Below are 7,813 nucleotides of genomic sequence, written 5' to 3' on the forward strand. Positions count from 1 at the left end.
ACACACACACACACACACACACACACACACTCTCACCAAAAGAAATCGCTATGAAGACTAAAGCCTTGGAGAGCTGGTGGGGAGCCTTCCTCTATAGTCTTTTCCGAAGAATCACTATGACTTGGAGTTGACTCAATTGCAGTATTTTTGTTTGCTGTTTTTCCATTTGTTTGTTTCTTAAGGAGACAGGAAAAGCTAACAGGAAAGAAACACTCAAAGACAGAGAAGGTACCCATTTCTTAACTACCATGAGTAAACAACAGGACAATATCTAAGATATAATGTTGCAAATACTTTAAATGGAATTATAAACAGACTTCAGATCCAAAAGCAGAAAAAAATACTTTCACGCTGCTAAATTAAGGCCATAATGTGTAGACAAAGAATGAAATCCTCAAAAAGTACCAGATGATCACTTTCGAATAGTCATATGTAGACTCAGACAACCTGATAAGTGGTAACACGTGTTATATAAAACTTACATGTTTAAGCAAAACCGATGTTATGGCAAGTGAGAAAATAATGAGTGTAACCTCTAAGATGCTTTGGCAGTTCATCTTCAGCTTCATTTTTCTTTGCTGGAGAACATTGCTAAATATTTTCCTGTATGAAGTTAAGCTAAGCCTTTCTGTAGGATGTATACCCGAAAACAAATTTGAATGGGACTATTTCATAAAAGTCAAACTAGTCAGCAAAAGAAGGTTATGCATGTAAATTACTATTGTAAATGAATTTGTACTATATGTATATGTGTGTGTAAAAAAACTACAAAACTCATAATCATAGCCCTAACCAAAAGAATAAGTCACTCATTAAGTCATCATGTAGGTGAAAAAAAAATAGAACATTATTTATATTCTGGAGGTCGCCCTAGTAAATTTTCCATTGCCTCTCAAATATAACCACCTTTCTCACTTACAAAACTACACATTAGTCTAAATTCTATACAAATGGAATATGATTTGAATTATTTGTAATTGGCTTCCTTTACCCACTGGCATGTGCTATTGTGTGTGATACACACACATTCATTAACATTTATTGTTGATAATTATTTGTTTTCTCCTTTGTATTCTATTAGAGATGAGTGTTTTAAGTTATTCATGGTCATCTTTTGAAATAATTTCTGTTATGAACATTTTTACATATTTGGGGTAAAAATATGTACATACTTTTATTGACTAAAAAAATCACTTCAAACTTAACTCACTTAACTTTGAATTGTAATCAACTAATAGCTGACTCCCCATCAGGTTTTCAAGATTATAAATTGCATAAGAAATGATTGCCATCTTTATCCCATGGAGAAGCTGCTTGACTCAAATCACCATGAAGGTGTTGCCTTTGAATGAGCAGCATAACTGCCCATGGGCTAGTGCCACCAAAGCTTGTCTCTGTTCACAATTGTTGTTGATTGATTGCCTTTGAGCTGAGCACTAGTGACACAATGAACAAAAGGCCTGAAGGCTTTCTATAATTATCATCATTTCTCCAAATTCATAGGGTTCTCAGAGGCATGTGGTTTAGGAAATGGATGCCACTCCTGCTTCCAAACTTGAATCAATATGGGAGCTCCACCAAACACTGCCCACAATCGGTAGCCAGGATGGTGTTTGGCACAACAATGGCACAGTTGTTCCTTTATGTCATTTGAAACCCAAATGGCACAAGATTCAGTGTCACAGCTAACCTGGATTACTTTATCACACCAAACTGGCCAGATTGCTCTATGACTTAACAGAATGTTCCTCAAAAATATAGTAACAAGGGATTAAAAGATAATCCCTTAGGCCCAACTTTTAAATATAAAGGTCCCTCAGGAGGTCTTGTTGACTCTAAACTAGAGGCTTAAATAAAAACAACCAAACAATCCACATAGTCCTCAACCAAAACAAGAGCACCCACTTACAGAGTCCAGCTGCTTCGTCCAACTCCAAAATGGAGGCAAGGGCTTTATATATTGCTGTTAGGTGCCATCTAGTACCAACTCTATAAACAATAGAACTACTATTCTTCTAAGTTCATAGAGTTTCCACAGGCATGTGTAGGAAGTGGATGTCACTCCTGCTTTCAGGCCTGTCTTAATCAGTGAGTAACACCATACGTTGTCAAACATGTGTAACCATTATGGCACACCGCTGGGTATCATAGAACCCAAAGTTACCTCAATAAAGAGAAAGGACAGAATAGTGCTGTATCACTTAGGAAAATGGTTTTTTTTTCAAACACAATTAAAACCAGGCCCAAGTCAGAGGCCAAGGACAGAAATGAATTTTCAAATCCCCATGTTTGTATCCTGGGCTCTCATTGGCCAAACAAAAGCAGCTTCCAGCCAACCAAACACTCCACAGCCAGTCCCCAGACAACACAGTATTGATAATACTTAGGAGCAAAATTGTCTTGGTTATAAGTTGCATACATGATCAACATTAATAAGTAATGACAAAGAATTTTTCAAAGTAATTGTCCATAGATTTATGAATACACATATATGGATGTGTGTGTGTGTGTGTGTGTGTTGGGAGACTGGGCTTCATGAGGATGAATGTAAGGTCAGGATTGGAGGCAAACTAACAACCTACGACATGCAGATGGCACAACTTTGCTTGCTAAAATTGAGGAGGACTTGAAGCATTTGCTACAGAAAGTCAAGGTCTGTAGTCTTCAATACAGATTGAAGCTCAACATCAAAAAGACAATTGGCAGCACCATGATAGAAGGAAAATAAATTGAGATTTTTAACAGTTTCAGCTACCTTGGCTCCACAATTAAAACTCTTGGCACCAGCAGTCACAAAATCAAAAGACATATTGCACTGGGAAAGTCTCTGTTCAGAGATCTCTCTAGAGTATTGAGAAGCAACAATTGTGCAGATTCTTAGTACCGTTGATGGATTTCGGGATGTAATTGTCTCTTTACTACTGTCAATGATGTTGCTGACCCTGGATGTACACATACCTGTTTGTGTGGTAGCTTTTATTTCTTTGGGTATGTTCCTTGTAGTGGGATTCTGGGATTAAAGAACATTTCTGTTCCCAAGTTTCTAAGGAAGCATCAAACAGCTTTCCACAGCATTTATAACATTTTCTCATTTTCTATTCCCACCAGTCATGTATGAGAGTTCAAAACTATGCACATATTCACCATGAGTTTTTGTTTGGTGTCTTTTTTTAGTATATAATATTTTATATCAAAACAAAGGCTAAAGAATAGCACAATTCTCTGTAGATGTTCATTGAAATGAAAAATAAACAACCTAAATTTTAAAAAAAAAGAATAGCACAATTAAAAATATTTAGAAATGAGATAACAGAACTAAAGAAAGAATTAGAAATGAAAGGAAAACTAATTTTCAAAATTAAGGCTAAATACAACTAATAAAGCTTTGGGGAAGTAGATTAAGAAGTGAAGAAATTTTTTAAAAGACACAAATATTGGAATAGTTTCACAATACAGAAAGTTCCTGTAGATTCTCCACCTATCTTACTTAATGTTACTACATTTGTTAAAATTAAGAAATTGACACTAGTGGCTTACTGATAAGGAGGTGACCAGGTAGCTCTCCTTCTGATTTCTTAGTTCATTCTGTACTGTATTTGTTTGTTGAAATATGTCAATTGGTATTCAATCAATTCCTGGGGCCTTAGGTGTTGCCAATTCCTTCAGAGAAGTTTTCTGACTTAGTGATTTTGTCATTTGTGGTGGAGTGAATGATATAGATTGGTTTAATTTGAATATGTTTAATTGTCTTAAGAACTTCTTCACACGTTTCTTTAAAATCTGAGCACTTCTTTAGTACAGTGACTTTTCATGTCTTCTGCTCATTTTGTCAGTTGACTTTTTCTGTTGTTATTGAAGTCTCTATAAACTGTATAGTCCTTGGCAGGCATGTCATTGGAAAACGTTTTCCCCCAGTTTAAAGATTCTTCTTTTGAGAAGTTGTTATATGTACATAAGGATAAAGATTTAATTTTTAGGAAGTTCCAGTTACCTAATTAATCTTCAGCTCTTTGTGTATTTTCAATTATCTTTCATTAGCCTAATTATGCCAAAGATTGTTGTTTTTATGTGCCATCCAGTAGCCTTGACTCATAATTGAAACTCCAGTCAGTTTTACCCCATGGACTGCTAAAAACCCAAACATATATGTACTGGAAAAAGTGAAGCCAGAGTGCTCCTTGGAGGCAAAAATTGTAAATCTTTGTTTTTCATACTTTGAACATGTACCTAGGTAAAGCTACTTTTTGGAAAGGGACACCATACTAGGAAAGATAAAGGGTAATAAAAGAGAGGAAGACCTCCAAAGAGATGGATTGATACTTTGGCTTCATCAATAGGTTATAGTTTGTTAGAAATTAGGAAGATAACACAGATTAGGGCAGGATTCAGATAGATTATTCCTAGAGTCACTGTGAGTCATACTGGGCTCAACGACACAGAACAACAACCAATAACATGGGAAGATTGTCCATCTTTCACCTTCAGAGTAGCTGGTGGGTTCGAAGCTCATGTCACTGGGTTAGCAGTGCAGTTCTTTATCATTAGAGTACCAGAGCTCCCTTTTATTTTACTGTTGTAGAATGTGTGTATATCCTATGTACAAGAGCCCTAAACCCCGCTCTATCCTGTGCCAACCTCACTGTATCTAATACACCTACCCTCATTACCCCAATCACTGAATTGGTCCATGTCATCAAGGGTCTTCCTCTCCTGAGCCGTCCCTCCACTCTCCCAAACATGATGTCCCTCTCCAAGGACTGGTCTCTCCTTGCAACATGTCTAAAGTATGTCAGACGAAGCTTCAGAATCCTTGCCTCCAACGAGCAGCCCCATTTCACCTTCTCCAGAACAAACCTATTTGTTCTCTAGCCGTCCATGGTATATTCAACACTCTATTCCAACACCACAACTCAAAGACATCAATTTTTGTCTGTCATCCCCTATTCACTGTCCAGCTCTCTGATGCATAGCACAAAATTGCAAAGACTATGGCCCGGATCAGGAGTGCCTTCGTCTCCAGTCTGATATCATTGCTCTTCAATACTCTGGAGAAGTCCCTTACAGTTGACTTTCCCAATTATATATACATATAAATGTGTATATAGATATATATACATATTATACATACTTTATATTTATATAGTATACACACACACTATACATGTTGTAGAATATATACTATATATTGTAGAATATAACATATACATATATTATAGAATATAAATATTATGTATATATATCTCATTCAAATTTATGCACCTACAACCAGAGCTAAGGAGGAGGAAATAGATTATTTCTATCAACTGTTGCAGTCAGAAATTGATTGACCATGTAACCAAAACACGTTAATATTAATAAATGCCTGGAATGCAAAACTTGGGAACAAGGAAGAAGGATCAGTAGTCAGAAAATATAGACTTTTTGATCAAAATGAGGCCAGTGATAAAATGATATAATTCTGTAAAATCAATTATTTATTCATAGCAAATACCTTTTATAAGAAACGTAAACGCATGCTATACAAATGGATTTCACCTGATGGGATGAACAGGAATCAGAATGATTACATCTGTGGAAGGAACCACTGGAGAAGTTAATTATCAGCAGTAAAGACTAGGCCAGGTGCCGGTTTTGGAACAAACCATCAACTTTTCATATGCAAGTTCAAACTAAAAGAAAGTTAAATTATGTCCACAGGAATCAAAAGTTGACCTTGAGTCTATCTCCCATGAATTTAAAAACTAACTCAGGAATAGGTTTGAGGCCTTGAACACTAATGAGTGAAGATCAGATAAGCTGTAGGAAGATATCAAGATTATCATTCATGAATCTCTGTAGATGTTCATTGAAATAAAAAATAAACAAACTAAATTAAATTTTTAAAAAGTAAAAAAAAATGAATGCAGTAAGTCATCACAATGAAGGAAGAAGAAGAAGAAAAGACCAAAATGGATGTCAGAAGAGACTCTGAATATTGTACTAGAGCACCGAGAAGCTAAAGCATAGGGAAGATATCAAGAAGTTAAGGAGCTGAATAGAATATTTCAAATGACCAATTTGTAAGACAGGGAAACTATTATAATGAAATGTGCAGAGAGCTGGAGTCGTAAAATCAAAAGGGCCAAACTCACTCAGCATTTAAGCTGAGAAGAACTAAAGAATAAGTTCAAGCCACTAGTTGCAAAGTTTTAGGATGCTATGGGAAGAATATTGGATGATTCAGGAAGCATTAAGAGAAGATGGAAGGAGTATACAGAGTCATTGTAACAAAAAGAATTGACTGACACAGAAGACAACATATGATCAAGAGGCAATGTTGATGAAGGAGTAAGTACAGGCTGCTCTGTAGGACTTGACAAAAAGTAAAGCTCCAGGAATTGGTGGAATACCAAGTGACATATTTCAGCAAAGAGATGTTGTCCTGCATGTGCTCACTAAGTTGTGCCAAGAAATCTGGAGGACAACTACTTGGCCAATTGACTGGAAGAGATCGATATTTATTCCAATTCCCAAAAAAGATGACCCAACAGAGTGTGGAAATCCTCAAACAATATCACTAATATCACACACTAGCAAAATCCTGCTGAAGATAATATAGGAAAAAACTGGAAAAGCAGAGAACTACCAGAAATACAGTCTGGGTTTAGAAGAGGCCATGGAACTAGGGACATTATTGACGATGTCAGATGGATCGTGGCAGAGAGCAGAGAGTACCAAGGGAATGTCTATGTGTGTTTCATTTACTATGCAAAGGCATTTGACTGTGTAGATCACAATAAATTCTGGCTAACCTTGAGGAAAATGGGAATCCCAGAACACTTGATCATGTTAATGTGAAACCTATACTTGGACCAAGAAGCAGTCCTCAGAATAGAGCAAGAAAACCTGCATGGTTCAAAATCAGGAAAAGAGTATTATCAGGGAAGCATCCTGCCCCATACCTTTTCAATCTGTATGCAGAACAGACCATTTGGGAAGCAGGGCTTTATGAAGAGGAGTGTGGCACGCATCAAAATTGGAGGAAGATTCATTAACAACTGACGATAGACAGATGATACAACCTTGTTTGTTGAAACTGAAGAAGACCTGAAGCACTTGCTGTAAAAGGTCAAGAACTGTAGTCTTCAATATGGATTGAAGGTCAACATGAAGAAGATAAATATTCTTACCACTGGGCCAATTGGCAGTATCATTATATATGGAGAAGAGCCTGAGGTTTTTAGCAATTACAGCTTGCTCATATCCACAATCAACACTCTTCACACCAGCAGTCAGGAAATCAAAAGATAAATTGCATTGGGAAAATCTGCTGCCATGGACCTCTCCAGAATGCTGAAGAGCAATGAGGTCAGTCTAGAGAAAAAGTTGCACCTAATCCCTGTCATGGTCTTCTTAATTGCTTGTTATGCTTCAGAGAGTTGGACAATGACTAAGGATGAAAGAATAAATGCCTCTGAGTTGTGGTGCTGGAAAAGTGTCATGAATGTACCATGAACTTCCAAGAAAACAAACAGGTGTGTTTTGGAGAGGGTGAAACTAGGTCTTTCCTTGCAGGCTAGGATTTTGAAGCTCCACCTCACTTATTTTGGGCACGTGTCAAGAAGATAACATTCTTTGAGAAGCACTTCATGCTCAGAAGGGTGGACAGACAGCACAGAAGAGGAAGACACCAGATGAAATGGATTGATTTAGCAACTGGGGAAATGGGGCTTGGTGTGACACTAGCTCAGGACAGGGAAGGGTTCAGAGCTACTTTATTTAGGGTCGCTATACATTGCAGGCGATTCAATGGCACATAAAAAAAACCATAATA

This window comes from Elephantulus edwardii, unplaced genomic scaffold (genome assembly GCF_000299155.1).
Source record: "Elephantulus edwardii isolate Elephantulus edwardi_28Jun2011 unplaced genomic scaffold, EleEdw1.0 scaffold00073, whole genome shotgun sequence".
Lineage (NCBI taxonomy): Eukaryota > Metazoa > Chordata > Mammalia > Macroscelidea > Macroscelididae > Elephantulus > Elephantulus edwardii.